The sequence below is a fragment of the Peromyscus maniculatus genome, chromosome 2 (assembly GCF_049852395.1).
Source record: "Peromyscus maniculatus bairdii isolate BWxNUB_F1_BW_parent chromosome 2, HU_Pman_BW_mat_3.1, whole genome shotgun sequence".
NCBI classification, from domain to species: Eukaryota; Metazoa; Chordata; class Mammalia; order Rodentia; family Cricetidae; genus Peromyscus; species Peromyscus maniculatus.
In genome coordinates, this window is record NC_134853.1 from 134286808 (window position 1) to 134306181 (window position 19374).

General features: G+C 45.1%; 1 protein-coding gene and 1 non-coding gene across 2 annotated transcripts in view; both read right to left on the reverse strand.

Moving 5' to 3' along the window:
- Positions 1-17567: 17567 nt before the first annotated feature.
- On the reverse strand, positions 17568-17731 carry LOC121827787 (U1 spliceosomal RNA). The gene has a single exon (XR_006070083.2). It is a non-coding gene; the product is annotated as a U1 spliceosomal RNA (small nuclear RNA).
- Positions 17732-19059: 1328 nt separating this feature from the next.
- Cyp4x1 (cytochrome P450 family 4 subfamily X member 1) overlaps positions 19060-19374 on the reverse strand; it is a 28695-nt gene continuing 28380 nt past the window's right edge. Inside the window, exon 13 of the mRNA XM_076564797.1 lies at positions 19060-19189. The gene's annotated coding sequence lies outside the window, so the exon portion shown is untranslated. The remainder of the gene's footprint in view (positions 19190-19374) is intronic.

Below are 19374 nucleotides of genomic sequence, written 5' to 3' on the forward strand. Positions count from 1 at the left end.
GCAAAGGCTCAGACCCAGCTTCCAGGTTCCAAGCAAGGCCTCCCCCATTTCTTTTTATAACTGCCTTCTAGGGTCCATTGCCATTGGACTTATGGATTATAGGAAGCCCTGGACCCATAGGGCAGCTAGGGACTTAGAGGCCTAATTGGAGAGGCTGAGGCTGTGTATAGGAGGGAATGAGAGAGAGAGAGAGAGAGAGAGAGAGAGAGAGAGAGAGAGAGAGAGAGACTCCTCTGGAACCTGGGTATGTGTGGGGAACTCCCTATGGGTGTGGATATGTGTGGGAGAGTTGAACTCATCCCTGCCTGTGGGTGGCCTTTGTCTCTTCAGACTAAACCCCTTCATTGCCTAGAGCAGGCAGGAGATCTTCTCAGGAGGAAGACCCTGCTGAGAGTTGGGTATCCTGGACATCCGCAGCCCTGGTCCATTTCAAAATGTCTTTCATGTATGGATGGCAGGAAGAGACCTCTGAGCTGAGGAGCTTTCCCACTCTGCCCTTGTTCAAGGCACAGCCCTTCTGTGAGAACACCCCTCCCCAACAGCTCACCCTTCCCAGATCTTCTGGATTTTTCCTATACAGCATACTACCCACTCTGCCCAGCTCTCTCCCCTTCCCAGGGCTCCAGAGTGTTGGGCTAGCATATGGAAAAGAAAACTGTGGGGCAGAGACGGAGGAAGCCCAAATCTGTGTCCCCAGTCTCCTGTCACCCTACTGTGCGACCTTGGGAGCGGGACTGTCACTCCAAGCTCCTTGATCCTGTGTGGAGGATTTGGCTAGTCTCTGGCAGAGCTAGAATAGAACCAAGTCCTCACCAGGGTCTGGGCTCTCAGCCCTGGGTGGGATGGGAGCCAGGGGAACCCAGTCTAGAAAAGAAGAGACCAAGATCTCTGAGGCAAGTGCCTGTCTGACCCAGCTCCTCTGTGTCTGTGTGTCCCACTGAACAGCATCTGTCCCCCTGTCTGTGGTAATGACCCCAAACAGGCTCATTTCCAGAGCCAGTGGATTGGGTGGCGAGGCCGGCCAGACTCCACCAGTCTCACTTTTTCACAGCGTTCCTGCAGCACACCCCACTTTGTGGTCTAAGGCTTGCCTGAACGCCTCAAGCAGTACCCACAAATCATCTCCCTGGGGCTTGGAGGCCAGCCTGCAACAGAGGTAGAGGTCGCAGAGCAGAGAAGGGGGGCAGTGTTTCTGCTCTAGGTCTCCCTGCTTTGCTGTGTGATCTAGGGTAAGTCTCCTTCCCTCTCTGGTCTTCAGCTTAAGGGACATTGATAGTTGCCCCTGTGATGATGCCTCTAGGCATTTGCCCTCTGTGGATTTCTGTAACTCACACGGGTCTCACACATTTCTGCCACTTTAAAGTGTGCCTAGTCTTCTCCCTTTTCCTCCAGGAACTACCTCTTGATTAAAGCAGAAAGTAAAACCAGAGGACCAGGCGGCCCAGTTTTTTCTCACTGAAGGAGAGACAGAGGATGGTAGAGGCTAGGTCTCCATTAAGGCACAAATATCCCTTAAAATATCCCTGGAATCTTTTGGCTGCAGTTCAGATCCCCTTGCAGGTGGCTACATTCCTTCCCACCTCTGCCCCCAAGTTGTTGAGTGTGTGTGTGTGTGTGTGTGCGCGCGCGCGCGCGCTGTAAGTGGGTTCAATTCAGCCCCCTTTATGCCCACAGTCTGCCAGGGCCAGGGCAGAGCCACTTGTGAGGTGTTGCCAGGAGAGGCCTGCTTCCACCAAAGCAAGCCCTGCCGCCAGCGCTCCCACCTCCCAACTGCGGGGTGCCCTGCCTTGACCTTAGAGCCTTGGTGATTGCCCCTGGAGGACCTAGGCTGACACTGACCTACAGCCCTCCTCCCCCACTCCATGTTCCGGTCCTGACCAGGGTCTGGGAGTAAGGGAGCGCCCACCCCAGGAACCGCCAAGACCCCCGTCCTTATCACCAGCTCCCACCTGCCGGCCTGGTCGGATCAGGAGGGAAAGAGGCTGGGCCAGGGCCAGGCCGCTGCTTAATGACCCTCCCGGGGCCTAATCTCAGACTGTCAGCCGCTCGGTGCCTCGGGCCGGCTCCTGGAGGAGGCTGATAACGCACCAGCTGGGCCTCCCACCATCTTCTGGGCCGCAGCACGGGTCCCTAGGGGCGGTCTCTGCCGGCCTGGGGCGGAGCTGGAGGCGAGGGTCCCACCCTTGCGGGGGAGGAGACCCGGAGCTCCCGAGAGACCAGGGGCGGGGCCGCACCGACTCACGCCCCTGCCCGCTCCCCATTCTTCGCCTTCCACGGAAGACCTCTCCGCCGCCGTCCGGTTTTCTCTTTGTCTCTTTCTTAGCCTCTTAGGACGTTTTTGTTCTATCTTCTGTACCCGGTCCAGTCTCCCCCTGCTCCGCCTCCGCTCGAGCTCGAGGTCCGCCGCCAGCTCCCTCTCGCGTCCCTTCAGCTTCCAGCCGGTTCTCCCCAGTACTTCTTACTTCCAAGCTTCCCTAAGGTCTCTGCTTGGCTTATGCACCGGCGCCGGAACCTCTCGCTTCCGTAGGTCACCTCATCTCCAGCTGGCTGGTCGCTACCACCAACTCTGTGCCCGCTGTTTGGGGCAGTCTAGCTCATTCTGATTCCTGGAATAGGACTTGTATCCTTCTTTCCCCCTATTCCATCCCAAAGGTATGACTCTCACAGGGTGACATAGGTCCCACCAAAGTCAGGCAGGAAGGGAAACGTCCGCTCAGACTGTGCGCAGGTGGAGAGTGTGAAGCAATGCTGACCAGTTAGTCTTGAAAGGGAACTTGCCTTCCGAGGCTGGTTTTGATAAAGGCTGTCTACCTACAGAGTGGTCCCTGGCGTGGGACGGAGTTTCAGGTTACCTCCCTCACACCAGTAATGTGAAATGGGTAATCTGCAAGAGAGAGCTCATGCTTCAAGTCTGGCAGCTCTTGGGCAGAGCTTCCTCCCCCAGGCCAGGGGAAGGAGGAGTGTGGGGCCAAGTCACATGCTTCCTGGTCCTCCTAGACCACACTCAGAAGCAAGTCACAGGACTGGAGACATCAGAACTCTCCTTGGTGCCTAGGCAGAAGGCACCTGCTTCCTGACAAACCGGGCTGGAAGTCTCGGCTCCATAGCTTGCCTAAGCTGCCGCCAGAGGACACGGGAGCCAAATGCCAGCTCTAAGCTGCGGTCTGTGGGATCTGTACACGTCCCTGCCCAGTGAAACTGGTGCTGTGATAGCTTCCCTGTAGGCCAACTGGGAGGAAACAAGGGCAGCCTATGTGTTGACATTGCTCTCAAGACTTGCCAGAAAGTAAGCCGCCTGAGAAGGTGCCTCTCCCTTCCATGCACCGCCCACACCCAGCCTCCAGGCAGCCCCAGCCCTGTGCTTCCTTGGTCTCTGCACACATCCTACCTGCTCCACTGTGCGGTTGACTCACTTGTCTGTGTCCAGTTCTAGCTCCAGCTCTAGAAGCCCACCAGAGCAGGAAGGGAGCCATTCTCCCTACATCACTGGTACCTGGGACAAGGATGGATAGGGTCAAGGGCAGCTGGGGGAAGGAGAAAACGTACCAAGGAAGGGAACTAAACTCTAGCAGTCTGTTCGTCTGTCTGTCTGTCTGTATCTTTCCACTCACATGGATGTGGATCATACAGGCATGTGTATCCCTCCCTCCACAGGGTTGAAGGTCAGTGACGGCCTTGCCTTTAACATCCTTGGTCATCTGATAGTCCAGTTTTGAAGTGGGCAGCTCTGCTGCCATCTGGTGGCTGTACACGCTGTGGGAAAGGCTGATCCGAGTTGTTTTAATTTAAAAGTTTTGTGATATTGTTCCGAAGTACAGGCTTGAACTTGATGTGGTCCTCCTCAGTCTCCTGAGTGCTAGTGTTACAGATGTGAGTCCCCCTGACTGGCTTCAGCAGAGCTTTTGAATAGCTGGTAGGGATCTCCTTAAGTGCTCAGACTCAAACCTTGCCTGGCTGAGTTGTAGGAATCTCTCAGTTATGCCTATGTTTACTGCATCTCCTGCCATTCCTGAAGGGAGGCACCCTCTGTTAGCTGGGAGAGAGGAGAGAGAGAGAGAGAGAGAGAGAGAGAGAGAGAGAGAGAGAGAGAGAGAGAGAGAGAGAGAGAGAGAGAGAGAGAGAGAGAGAGAGAGAATATGAACCACAGCATCAGTCGTGAGCAAGTTGGAAGATGTTGGAATGTTGGAACCAGGACAGGGTGCAGAGGTCTCTGGTTCCTGCATGGACCTTGTACCCTTGTACCCTGCAGTTTGGTGTGGGCTTGTGCCACTTAGACAGAGAGGTATCTTTATCCAGTTTTCACAGGCGTCATGGAAACCAGTGATGGTGCTGAGATTGGCAGAAATCAGAAACCAGTGGGGAGTGTGTGTGTGTGTGTGTGTGTGTGTGTGTGTGTGTGTGTGTGTGATGAAGTAGCATTTACAACCATGGGGAGTTTAGTAGCCTGCAGAGGGACATGGACAGGGCTTGTACTTGAGGGGAGATTGGGAGTGTGGTTTTGGTCTGAGCCAGAGGTCTTGCTTTAGGTTGGGTGCTCCCTGCATTGTTAGCCCAGGTTGGGGCTGGAGATTTGGCTCAGAGTTTAAGAGAGCTCATTGCTCTTCCAGGGAACCAGAATTCAATTCTCAGCACTCACATCAGGCAGCTCATAACTACCTGCAACTCTAGGGACCCAATTCCCTCTTGTTATCTGTTTAATAGGGATGGTGTGAACAGTAGAAGAAACATTGTTGTTGGGATGTCCACTGCTCAGACATGGGTTTAAGTCAATAGAAAGTATTAGCCAGCCAGCAACAAAACTGGGTTTTTGGGATCACAGTGTAGCCTGAAGCCTTTCTTAGGGTGAGCTTGTAAGCACAAAAATCATGTCCTGAGTTGACATACTTCAGCTAACAAGAACAATTTTAGCCAGAAGCAAGGTTAGTACATTTAGAGACTTCCCCAAAACTATGGATTTTGATGGATTAGGACTTTGTTTTAGTTTTGGCAGGTGGTGCTGTCTATGAGCTGAGTTTTACAGCCTGAATGGTGCTTAAACTATGGAGTCAGTTGTGTTAAGGTCTGGGGGCCTGCTCCATTCCCCACTAATCTTAGTGGATGAGTCTAATCATGGATTCATCCTGCTCTAAAGAGGTGCAGGTCCTAAGGACCATTAATTTTGCTGAACTGATACATATTTGGCCATATAGTTTAAGATTCAGGCCCTCACCAGTAATTCAATTGGAATGAGATTAAAGATCCAGCCAGTCATAAGTTCATGGCCATCCTAGTCTACAGAGTGAGTTCCAGGACAGTCTCCAAAGCTACACAGAGAAACCCTGTCTTAAAACAATACAATATAAAACAATAACAACAACAAAAATCCAGCCGGTAGAGTAGTTAGCCAGGAAGACTAAGAGAACAGAGACTGGTACCAATTATCTGATTAATATCTTCCTCTCTCTCTCTGAGTTTTTTTCCCAATGATGGCAAGATTTTTTAAATTACTCCTGATCAATTAGCATAGAAACAACAGTTTTCCCCAAAAGCCAGACATAGTTTTCTTTATGTCATGAAAAATAAGTCTAAGGCTCTTTAATTTTGTAGGATCATTTCTACAGAGGAATCTAACTTTTCTTTCAATACCTCTAGGTCCTGGTCAACTGGTCTACTTAGTTTGGAAGGCATCAGAAGAGGTATATTTAGTCAAGCCATTGGCACATGCTTACCAAGTAGTCTCGGGGCTCTGTAATATTGCTGTTACCCAGATCAATTAACCTGTAGGGCAGAATAGCAGGCATCAGAATGAGGGGAAGTGCCTAGATTAAAGGTTTTGGATATTAGACAAGTTTTAGTCCCTTGTTTAAGTTCTTTAATACTAATTTGGGCTGCCCCCAGTCACAGTGAGTTTTGTCAGACACTGGGTTGACAGTCTGGTTAGTTCCTCTTCTTGTGTATATTCCTATTCCTGCCAACTGCTGGTCTCTGAGCCTGGGAAGCAGTGAGGGAGGTCTTTCAAACAATCTCAGAGGGGACAAATTCCTTCCTACATGGGGCCCTGAGGGCCTGAGCAAAACAAAGGAGGAGGTCTATCCACCCTTTGCTGGACTCTAATGAGAGTTTTGTTAGTTTCTTTTAACGCCCTGTTTGTCATTTTTACCTGGCCAGAACTCTGAGGTCTATATGCACAATGAAGTTTTCAATCTGTGTCTAAAGCTTTAGCTATTAATTGAGAGGTTTTGGTTATGAAAACCAGGTTGTTGTTGGGCCCATTGCTATAGGGAGGCCAAACCAGTTCCTGGAGGAGGTTTTAAGCTACTATTCGAGCAGTTTCTCTTTAAATTTTCTAAATGCTAATGAGAAAGGAACGACAGCTGTGGAGAGACATTGGATAATAGAAAAAAAAACTACAGAGTTAAATCAGCCTGTATACTTTAAAGATATGTTGACCTCAGAATGGAAACCAGGGTATGTGTTGTATCGGGAACGAGGTTTTGCTTTTGCTTCCACAGGAGAAGAAAAGCTATGGATACCATCAAAATTGATAAAGATTAGATTTGAACAAGTGAGACCTATTGATTAGAGGAGGTGATAGTTCATCAACCAGTGTGACTATTCAATCTAAACTAACTTACAAGACTAACAAATGCTTTTCATTTGATCAGATATAACTTGCCAAAAGGGAAACTCCTCAAAGTTAGGGTTGGGGCAGGGTTTTGTTTTTGTCTTTCCAGGAATCAGAAGACCACTGGACAAATGGGACATCTGAAGAAAAATGACAAATCATCCAGAGAAAATGTCCCAAGAAAAAAAGAGTAAATTGACCTATTAGTATATCACATTTCAAACGATAAAATTCATAATCTTCCCAAATGTTTGTTTTTGCTGTTCTCTACAGACACATAATGCAAATGGTCTTTTTGTAGTCCCAGTTTAATTAAAAATTAAAGCTGGCTTTAGAATTGGAGCATGGCCCTCTCCTTCTCTAAACCCTAGTATGCTTGTTAAAAGGAAAATCCAAAATCTCTGTCTCATGTCAGAAGAACCACCTGATATGGGACAGAATAAAAACCAAATTAAGGGACTATTCTGTTGCCAATTATCTCATAATCCTTTGGTTTTGTTTTGAATCTTTAAAACTTTTCATAAGGTATAAATATTATCTCAAAAATTTTAAAATTAATATGTATATATTTTAAACTTTTTGTCACGATATTAATGGTCATATAGAGTACTAATTCTAGAAAAAGGCTTCATCTAGCTTCCTGTACATGATTTTGGGTTTGAGCCCCTATGAGGTAACTAGGAATTAAGTTTTTGTACTCTGGATGTACATACCAAATTATGGTCCTTTAACCTCTTCTAGATCTGTTGCATATGACATTTAAAATGTTTAAGTTTTCTGCAGTAAACCATGATCATGCCTAACAGTGGCCTTTGACATCTCCAAAAGCAGGATGGGGTCCCACAACAACAATTCCACCAGGAATATGGTAGTGCCACTAAGCTGACAAACACCACCCAAAGATTGGCTTTGGACTACAAACTGCTCAGGACAATTTCAAGGTGGCTGGGTGAGATGATCCAGCCTCACAGATTACTCTAGTCAGGACTTGAGACAAGCCCTGCACTTTCTCATTATACAGAGACCAGACAACAAATGATACAGCTAGCTCTCCTAGGATTTGAAAATTATCCCATTTTGGGGGGTCCCCGAAAGATGCTGTCACCCTCAGACAGCAGAAGTAATTTTAAGAACACAATGCCCACATTCCCAAGAGATAGGGTGGGTGGTTTTTGGTCGATCAGTGGTTTATGGATATTTGTCATTGTTTAGGGGGGTTGGTTACAAGTTGTTATTGGTAATGGTCAGGAAAAAGGCTGAACAAAGGAGATTAGATTCAGGAATCCCATTCTAAAATGAAAAATGGGGGGATATATAAATAGGATAAAAGGGTAGATTTTGAATCTACTTTTAAACCAAAAAAGCAACTACTAGTCTTAGATATTTTATATTGATATGGATTTTTGTATATTGATACAAATTTGAGGTTATTTTTGTTGTACTGTGTATATGTTTCTACTCTTGTTTAAGACATTTTTGTATAATGATATAAATTTAAGGTTATTTTTGTTAGAACTTATTGTACATACATTTCTACTCTTATTCAAAGTATTGTGCTGCTACAGCTCATCTAACAATGTAATGTAAATTTCTGGTCCTTGAAAATTATTATTACAAACTATTTTGGATAATAAAGAAATGCAGGTTAGTAGTTAGTCACCTATTACAATCAAACTTGTAGTCAGGGTTGTTTTCAAAGTCAAACAGATATATTTTAGATAGATAGGTCATCTTCAAACACTTCAGAGACCTAAAGAATATGGCATTTAAGATGTTTTAATAACATAAGGTTCCTTTCTCTCCCTCTCTCTCTCTCTCTCTCTCTCTCTCTCTCTCTCTCTCTCTCTCTCTCTCTCTTTCTCTCTCTCCAATGAAACATGTCTGCTCCTGGCAGCACCAGCGAGCGAACTTAGAGAAGATGATGGGCACTGAAGAAACTCCATATGGAGTTTACTTTCTTTGTGGTAAATGTTAGCCACTGGGCAAGAAACTGCCCTTGCCTTGACTGATGACAGTATGTTGTCTAAATTGGACAAGCAGGATATAAAAGAATGTGACTGCCAAACTTTGCCAAGACAAGGTGGTACAGTCCTTCAAAAATCCTGCCTTACAGAAAAATCTGTTAGATATTCTAGGTCTGTAGGCCGAAGATGGATGCCCCAACATTGCAGCGGAACCTTGGGTGACTGTCCAGGTAGCCAGTTGTTTCTGTCATTTCTTAGTTTTGGAAGTTGTTTGCTCTGCACTTTCTGTTTACTCAGATAACATTATATCCTCAGGTCTCTGATGGAGTTGGAGACTAGATAGTTATCATTTTCCTTGTTAACAAAATCAGAAAAGAGACTTACAAAAGAGGTGTAAAGTGTATAAGGTTGAGAGATATAAAATAGTTTTGGGTTGGTAATGCAAGTTAGGATAGAAAGTGAATTAGGTACATCACTTTGGACTCACCAAGATAGGATAGATAATGGATTATTCTCCCTGAATTTGTCAAATGTTAATGGACTAGACATTGTTAGTGTAATTATTGCCTGTATATATTTATATATAGTCATTATAGTTATTGTATATAATTTTTCTATGTTAGTTAAAACCTTTCCTTTTTATTTAGACAAAAAGGAGGAAATTTTGTGTGATATTTTGTTTGTGTTCTGACAAATAGAGCTTGCTTGGAGTCAGAGGGCAGAGCTATCCACTAGTTAACCATAGAGATCTGGAGTTCTGTACAGAGAGGAGACAGGAAATGACAAGGTGGGGCAGGATCTTGGACCTTTTGGAATGGAGGAACAGAAGAGGAAGGAAGCGACTGTGGCTGCTTTTCTGATTCTCTGACATTTCAGGTTTCTACTCCAATCTGACTCTTGGTTTTTATTGATGAGATTAATTAGATTTACACATCACGACTGAGTTCATTTTGTGTTGACTAGTTACTGCTGGGCATGGAGCCTCCCTTAAGTGTGGTTTGTACACTCCATTGGAGAAAGCTGATTTTTTCTTTTTAAGTGGTTATCTATTAGAGATAGATCCTGGTTTAGGGATCAGGCTCATGTCTAGTTCTCCTCTCAATATCGGGACCCTATCTGGCTTGTATCTGTGTAGGTCCTGTGAATACCGCCACAGTCTCTGTGAGGTCCTGTGTTCATCATTCATACTGTTTCCTTGTGTCATCCATCCCCTCTGGCTCTTACAATCTTTTGCTGTCTCCTCTTCTGCACAGCTCCCTGAGCTCTGCGGGGGGGGGGGGGGGGGGGGGGGCGTTGATGAAGATATCCCATTTAGGACTGAGTGTTCCAAGATATCTCACTATCATACACTGTTCAGTTGTGGGTCTCTGTATTAGTTCCCATCTACTTCAGGAGGAAGCTTCTCTGAAGACCGCTAAGCAGCACCTGATCTATGGGTGTAGCAGAATGCCATTAGGAGTCATTAAATTGTGTTCCTGCAGCAGTACTAGTGTTTGCTTTTCCTCTAGGTTCATGGCCTATCTCAGATTCTTGGCCCCTCAGGCAGTGTCAGGCACGGGGTCCACCTTATGAAGTGGGTCTTAAATCCAATCAGATCAAGTGGTTGGTTACTCCCTCAACTTTTGGTGGCACACATTTTTAATCCTAGCATTCAGGAGGCAGAGGCAGGGAGATCTCTTTCTGGTCCATATAGTAAGTTACATGCCAGACAGGACTACATAGTGGGATCTTGCCCACCCACCTTCCCCCCCAAACAAAAGAAAAGGAAAAGAAACATTGCATATGAAACACAGAATAGCACCTAGCACATAGTGCACAGCATGCTAATTATTTAATAATTATTTCCATTGTTATATAATGAACTGGGTTGGATACAAGACCTAGCTAGAGTCTTAGAACCACAGCCCAGTTGATTAATATGGCATCATGGAAGAGGCAGTACCTGGCCAGGGTCACATGTGGAGGTGTACGAGAGGCAGCTGGAAGATCTCACCACCCCCAACCATGGCTGGTGGGCATGTAGCATGCAGGGCCCTGATGCTTTCTGGAATCACACCTCCAGAGGCATGGGCATTCTAGGCTGTATCTGTGAATTTGTTCTACATCACCAAGATAAGCACAGGTATGTAGTGGACTCTGTCAATAAATAAGCCGGCCTTTGGATTACTCCAGCAGTGGGCTGGGTGGTACAGGGTAAGGATGGTGAGGCTGGGGCTGGCACCAGGAAACGGGTAACAGAGCAGCAGGGAGAGGAAGGGAGAGGGTGGAGAAGGCTAGTGGAGGTATTCCAGGTCCCTGGGGCTAGTGAACTGGAGCAAGAGGCTGAAAAGGGACTGTCCTCAATCCAAGCTTAGTGATGGGGATGATGCTTTTTGACAGCATTTGAGAGATCCTCTGTGTGTGTGTGTGTGTGTGTGTGTGTGTGTGTGTGTGTGTGTGTGTGTGTAGGACACTTTCTGACTGTCAGCTCGAACTCCCTGGGATGGCTCATGTTTGGAGGAGAAAATGCAGATCACAGAGAAGGAGGTACTTATTGGAGTTCCACAGCCAGCTAGGGAAATTGAACCTTAGTGTTTCTACTTTAAATTCATTGTAACCTGTAGCCTAGCCAAAGGCTCCCTGTAGGGTGTGCAGGTGAAGTGGAGAGCTGAAGAAGAAAGGCATTTACCATTGCAGAGCTTGTGGTCCCTCTGGGATGGCTCGTCTAGGAGGGTGGCTGGAACCCCTTCAAGAAGCCAAGAGGATACTGACTCTCACTTGCAGTTTCAACCTCCATCTCTCCCACTCATTCTTCTACCCATGGCATTTCTTGAGTCTGCTCTCACCAAGGATTTTCTAGTCCCACCTTCCTGCTATAAGATACAATGGTCTCAGAGTCTGGTGTGTTCAGGGATAGCAGCCATTTTCTTCTATGGGCCTGTTCCTGATTACTTGCCTTGACTACTCAGTACCTCTACACATGAGGAGGTGCTGTTGTTCGGTCAAGGTGACTAATTCAGAGCCCCAGGAGACAGTGAACACTTCTGTCTATAACATTCAAATGCCCAACACAGTCCTGTTAGACAGTTTGTTGAATGATGGGGGCCTTATTGATTCCATTCATTGACAGGAAGTGTCAACTTCAAATGAGCACCTTCAGCCGTATCCCCTCACCTATGATGCCACAGGCACCTTAGGTCCCCAGAGGAATTCTTGAACTTCCTGAGCTGAGACCCTAGTTCTGTAAGTGGCATCCATTCACCCAGACCTGAGATGGGGCCACTCCAGTCCCGCCTCAGCTCCATCACTCTCTGGCATTCTCTCCCTCACCTCACAGCTTCCCTGATTCAGCGGATGATTTGCCTGGATGTTTGCAGCAGCCTCCTCCTCCTCATCACTCTTCTGCACCCTCAGGCCTCTGCCATGCTGCAGTCAGAGAGACATTCCAAACTGCAGACTCAGCTAGGATCCAGTCCTTTACCTAGAGGGTGATCAAGGCGTGTGTAGTCCAATGTCTCTTCTGTGCTTGGGTCTGGAGCCAAGCTTCCCTGAGCAAATTTCATCTGTCAATTTGACTTTAGTGTGATGTTGGTGAAGTAATTGACTTAGGTACCTCAATGCCCAAATACACAAATTAGAGCTAAATAATGCCCATCCCATGAGGCTGCGAGAGTTAGCCTATCTCCAGAAAGCCTACAGTCAACGCTTACTGAGTGTCAACAACTGCCCCTCCAACTTCTGCTTAGGGGTCTTGTATGCAATGCCTATAGTGGCCACTAGATGGCCACACCGTGATTCAGCCTTCTTCCTTGACAGCCACCTCCCTTCTCCTCATCACGTTCTTTCATGCCTCATTGCCTGTGCTGTCCATGCTTAGGATTTCTGGTTTTGTTTCTGCAGGCTCCACCTCCTGCAGGATGGCTCTCTGATATCTCTTTGCACACTACCCTCATCAGATGGGTACAGCTCTGGTCTGTGAGCTTCTGGAGGACAGGGCATCCACAGAAGAGCAGGTGCAGTGCTTGCATAGTGGAAATACTCCATGTTTGCTGAATGAATACCTGTGTGTTAGCCAGTCCCAGCTAGTAGACATTTACATTGGCTGTTTGACTTTGAACAAGTCACTTTGCCTTTCTGGGTCTCAGTTATCTTATTTCTAAATGGACATTAAAATGAGGATGCTCCTTAGTTTTGCTGTAACAGTCTGGTGTCAAGCTCTAGTGTGAGAATTGCCATGCTGTAGACCCAAGGCCACCATGTACAGATATAGCATCTGCCTGCCAACTACTGCCCATGCCCACTGCCACCCTACCCCAGCCCTGTTACATGGCTCATTTGATAGTATTAGAGTTTGTTTACCTCTCCCTAAGGGCCCTTTTAATGGAGGGTGGGGGGAGCCTAAGCTTAGTCTGGAGCCCATCTGGATCAGCTGAACCAGGAGTCTCCCATGCCTGGAAAGCACAGCTTCAACATGTCCTTTGCTGAAGCACCTCAAGTCACCCGATCATTGTGCCCCTTTCCTCTTCCCGAGTCCTCAGAGCTTTGTCCAGGGTAGAGTTGAGGGCTGGGTCCTGGCTCCTCCCCATAGATCTCTCTGTTCTGACACTTTCTGTGTCAGCATGACCCGCCTGTAATTATACAGCGGCACCTTAGAGGGCATTATGGGTGTTATTAGGACCAATTCTCAGGAGTGGAGCTAACCAGTCAAAGACTCTGAGCCCTCCTGAGGCTTTTGCAAGGTGTATGCTTTCTTTTTCTAAAGGGTTGAATCCATTGGCATTTAATCCTTAAGCAGTGGAAACAGTGTAGTATGGGATTCCAGCTTGCTTTGGGGCAAATACTTCCAAAAGCAATTTACAAACAAGTGCTCTCTTTGCCAAGTACCTGTTTTGGTGGTAGTGCTCCCCAACTAGCACTGCTTGAAGTGTCTTCACCAGCAAGCAGAGGACCGAGTGTACACAGCTGAAAGAAAAGGAAGTGAGCTAGTAACTTCTACTTTTCTGGGGAAAGTCTGGGGTCCAGGAAGAGTGACCATTGATGGGCTCGCTGAGGAGGTATGAGGATAGTTCTGGCTGGAACTTCTGTTGAGCAAAAGTAATGAAATAGATGTCTTTTCTTGTTCTTGATTTAAGGAGAAAGTCTTCAGTCTTTCAGGATAGAGTATGATGTTTCCTGTGGATTTTTTTTTTAAGGCACAGTCTTAGTTTTTAAATAAGGTATTTCCTTCTAATTCCAGTTTATAGAGTATTTTTTTTTTTTTTTTGGTTTTTCGAGACAGGGTTTCTCTGTATAGCTTTGCGCCTTTCCTGGAACTCACTTGGTAGCCCAGGCTGGCCTCGAACTCACAGAGATCCGCCTGCCTCTGCCTCCTGAGTGCTGGGATTAAAGGCATGCGCCACCACCGCCCGGCTAGAGTATTTTTTAAACTAGAAAAAATACTGCATTTTGTTAAAAGTTTTTCTTGTACCAACTGAGACGACCATGTGATTTCACCTCTTTATTATGTTGATGCGGATTCCACTGACCAGTTTTGTTTGTTTGTTTGTTTGTTTGTCTGTTGTACCATCTTTACATTTTAGAACTAAATTCCACTTGTTCATGGTGCACGTGGTACCTTTTCTATTATAAAGTATTAATTGTAAGTATTGGGTCTCCCAGAGTTGGGGTTGCCCTTGTGGAAAGTTTTTATTCATTGATAGCATATGCCTGTGCTCTTCAGGGGAACATGCTTTTTTTTCTTTTCTAGGCAGCTCTAGCTTGCCTGGAATTTGTGTAGACCAGGATAGTCTTGAACTCACAGAGATCTGTCTGCTGCTGCCTCCTGAGTACTGGGACTAAAGGCATGCACCACTACCCCTGGCTTGGGGAAATATTCTTAAGGGCATTTGACAATCTCTGGCTGATGTTCATCCACTCATTCTACACTGCCAGGTGGTAGTGTAGACAGTAAACATGGGATCCACCCATGGCTACAGTTATCAATTGTGTGTGGTTAGGCTTGGGTAGGTAGATAGATCTGGACTCCACAAATTAATGTTGTTGCAAGTATTCAGCAAGAAAAAGGATGCTGGCTTAGTGGCTATCATCTCCTGTTTTGAGATCTCAGAGCACTGTTCCACTAGTGACCTTTGAACAATACCTGGTGGCCAGCATAGTAATTAATAAAACAATGGGTGAGAGTCAGGGGAAGAAGGAAGGGAAAAAAAATCAATGTTCTTTTCAAAAAAATTTTTTATTTTTGTTTTCAGTACAAGGGACTGAACCCAGAGCCTTGTGCTTGTTAGGCAACTATTCTACCACTGAGCTACAGTCTTAACCCTCTTAATAGAAAATATTTTAGAAAAGATTGATAGAGATGCTTTACTGCTCCACTTATAAGGGGAATATTCACATTGTTTTCTATCATAACGATAAAAGGACTCTGAAAACCATATATTACATATAAATTATATATAATTGATAACATTTTTTGAATTGTACCAGTGCGTAAAAGTTATATGTTTGTGTCCTGAGATTCTTCTGAGACAGATGTGCCTAAGAGTGAAATGACTTGCCCTGCTAAACCAGTAGGGTTCATTACTAATTATGGCCATTTTCCATGCTTGTGAAGGACATTAAAGCTGAGAAGGATTTTCAGTGAGGTCTACGTACGGGCTCTTGGATTGGCCAATTAAATCATAGACAAATTGCATTTCCGTGCTTTGAGTATAAATAAGATTCCAAGAGGAAGATCCATGACTTCTTCAGATTTGTTAAACAATGCATGATTTAAAAAAGATAAACAATAAAAGATGACATTTGACATAATCTGGCTGGACATTTCAATCCTCATGGGAAAACCAAGATTAATGCTTAAGAAATAGCATCTGGGGCTGGAGAGATGGCTCAGCAATTAAGAGCACTGACTGACCTTCCAAAGGACCTGGGTACAATTCCCAGCACCCACATGGTGGCTTACATCCATCTGGAACTCCAGTCCTAGAGAATCTGACACCTTCCTCTGTGGGCACTACACATGCATGATGCATAGTCATACAGGCAGGCAAAACATCCATACACATAATAATAAATAAGTATTTATTATTTTAAACTGAGCATCAGTTTTTGCTTGTGTGTTATCTCCAGGTTGGGTGGCAGCTGGAGAGCAATGTGAACAAGTCATAGTATTTTGTTTAGGACTGTGTGGCTCCTTTAAGATGACTGTTCCCTTGTGCCATTGCTGGTTTGGGAGTGGCTATTTGGTTAGGGATGTCACCCCATCCTTTTCTAGTGTTCATTTTAACACCAAAGTTATGACAAATAGTTGGACATTTAAATAGTTTTGAAGCAAAGAGTAGTGATCTTGATTATCTGGAGAAAGATAAAGGAAAGCACTGTTCACCTAAATAATGGCTTTCAATAAGGTCTCAATGAGACAATTTAATTCTCTTTCACATTGAAGCCTTGAGGAGGCAGATGGCCTAGAGCTAGTAGGATGGTTTGCTCTATGTGTTGTCCAGACCCCTGTCTATCTTATTCTGTCATCATCAACACACAACTTCCAGGAGTAATGTAAGTGTCAGTAGGTTCTGTCACCACATTTGTCTTCAGGTGAGGGAATAAATGGGAAATGGAGGTCACACACCTTTCCTTCTGAAGATATTAGCTGGGGACAGAACATGCCACTTCTGTTCATAGTTCTGCCCCAAATTTAAAACCATCATGTGTCTCACTGAAGGGCTATATGCTGGGGAGATGGCTCAGCTGGAAAAATGCTTGCTGCTGAGTTTAGATCCACAGCACTTGGTAAAAAACCAGGCATGGCAGTTTGCGCATCTGTAATTCCAGTGCTGCAGAGGCAGAGACAGGACAAACCTTGGGGCTTTCTGGTCAACCCAGCTGAATTGATTAGTTTCAGGTTCAGTGAGAGACTGCCTCAAAAAATAAGGTGGAGAGTAGTTGAAGAAGATACTCATTGCTGGTCTTTGGCCTAAACACACGCATGCACTTGCATGTGCACACACATGCAGAGAAAGAGTGAGAGACAGACAGATAGACAGACAGAGACAGAATACTCAGTAGCTGGCAACTGTGTGCCCAGCTAAGGATTCCATTTATGCAGGAGTGGATAGAGGATGTGGGAGGGATGCTGAGTCATCTCTGCTGTAAGCAGACTGTAAAGTAAGCATGGACTGTGACAGTTCCTTTAAAATAGAAACAGTATCTGGGACAGTGCTGTTCATGAATGAGTCACAACATGCAGAACTCAGTAATCAAGAACCATCCAAATTTCCACCAGGCTACAGGTTAACTTATAAAAGAAGCTTCTGGGTTCTTCACAAATGTAACTACTGTTGCAAGTTATGGAGTAGCTCAAGCACTCCTGGCCACACTCACTGCAACTATCAAAGCTCCTATTTAGTTTTACTTGGTCAAATACCAATTACACAGTGAAGCGAGGGAATCATTCCTTGGGCAGTTGGTGGTCTTCTGCAGCTGTGCAGTTGTGCAGCTGTGAGAGGAGACAAAAGAAATGAAGGAGTTGTGTTATGGGTATGTGAACCTGTCAGATGCCTCTACAGGAAGCAGTTGGTATTATTGTACTCGAAGGCTAAATTCTCTTTATCTCTTTGTATATTATTGATAAGACATGGGTTTTATTAAACCTGAGATGATGGGTTTCCTGTCTGATTAAAGGACTTTTCCTTCTTGCACTATGCTTCCTAGTTTATCAGTGCCTTTGGTTGATAGCAGAGCTGTTACATAGGATTTCTCCATAATCAAAATGTGCAGAAATGCAAAGGACTGATGGACGCCTGGTGAGAGAAGGCTGGTTCCAAGGATCATCCAAAGTCTTCCTATGATTGGACAGGATGGCCTAGGTCAGTTTCTCAAATCTTGGATTCTTTCACTCACACTTCCAGCCAAACAGCAAGTTCTCTTTACTCTCCCAAATGTCATCAAAGTCACTCACACATTTATTTCCAGTCAGGTCCACTGCCACCACCCTTGGAAAGCACCATCTATTTTTTTTTTAATTTTGGGGGACAGCATGAACACAGTCCCTCACTACAACAAATTATGAAGGCTGTTTTCCCACATTTGGGGAAATCACAGAGGTCAGCACATCTGGAGTGCAGTGGATGAGCCTTGCCCTGGGCAAACCACCTTCACAATTACGGTGTCTCTTCTGTCAGGTAAATATGCGGCACTACTCTTGACCATGTCTGAGCTTTCTAATTGTGTCCCTTTCTTCTGATTTCCACTTTTGCCCTCTGTAACCTATCACTAATTTGTCTGTTATCCATGAAACAGTTGCAAAGCTACCCCTGCTCTGCTTTCTCTCTCTTGTAGTTCAGGCTGCTCTTAAACTCCTGATTCTCTTGCTTTAGCCTCTCAGGTGCTGGAGTCATAAGTATGCATAATCACACCCAGAAAAACTTCCTTAAAATGCACTTCACCCTAGTTCCACCTCTGATTGAACGCCCTACAAAGGGCTCCTTCTATACTTAAAAACAAATCTAAATCTCTAGTTAGGTTCCAACAAGTGATGCACTTAGAAATCATTAAGCAGTTCCCATTCAGGCTACATAAGAATAGTTAGCACCAGAAGCATGCACAGAATAGTTTTGTAATATTCTAAGTTTAGACTTTCTTATTCAAGATTCAAAACAAGAAATCATAAAGAAAATTGTGTATACATTTCATCTATCTATCTATCTATCTATCTATCTATCTATCTATCTATCTATCTACTTACTTACTTACTTTGGGTTTTTGAGACAGAGTTTCTCTGTGTAACAGCCCTAGCTGTCCTGGAGTCCGTTTTGTGGATCAGGCTGGCCTCGAACTCACAGAGATCTGCAAGCCTCTGCCTCCTGAGTGCTGGGATTAAAGGCAAGTGCCACCACTGCCCTGCAGTGGTGTATCTTACTTCATGAAATTCAAAGCGTTTCATATGTAAAAGATACCATACCTACAGTTAATAAGAGCAAAGGAATCTGAAAAATTACAAAGAAAAATTATAAGCAAGAATTATTATCCATACTATATGAAGTATATATGGATAAGTAAGAAAAAAAAACATAGAAAACAAAGATAGATGGTGTTGCCTCAATAAAGATAGGGACTAGATAGGTAGCTCAATAGGTAAAATCTTGTTATGCAAGCGTGAGGACCCCAGGACCTATGTAAAAACAGCCAGGCGTGATGGCACATGCTTGTAATCCTAGAGCTGGTGAGGTAAAGATGGGCATCGTGGGGGCAGGTCATGGGGGCTCATTAGCTATCTAGTCTAACCTACCGGGTGAGCTTTAGGCCAGTAAGCTATCCTGTCTGAAAATAAAAGGTGGATGGAATCTGAAAAATGACACCTGAGGCTGACCTTTGACCTCTATATGCCTGGACACACATTGGGGCGGGGGCAGAGAACAGTGGTTAAATACATTTAAAAATCATAACTATTTAACTATCCAATGGTAAAAAATAGTTAAAGAGTCATAGGACATTCACACTGCAGACAAGCATAATCTTAGGGTAATGATTAGGGTAGATTTTTTTTATTAAGTGAGAAAATGCAAGAACAGTGCAGATATGATCCTATGTCTAAGAAAACACAGAGACATTATATATGGAATGTGCAGGAAAGAGTCAGGAAGAGGGGCTGGAGAGATGGCTCAGTGGTTAAGAGCACTGACTGCTCTTCCAAAGGTCCTGAGTTCAATTCCCAGCAACCACATGGTGGCTCACAACCATCTGTAATGAGATCTGGCGCCCTCTTCTGGCCTGCAGGTAAACATGCTGTATACATAATAAATAAATAAATCTTTTTAAAAAAAAAGAGTCAGG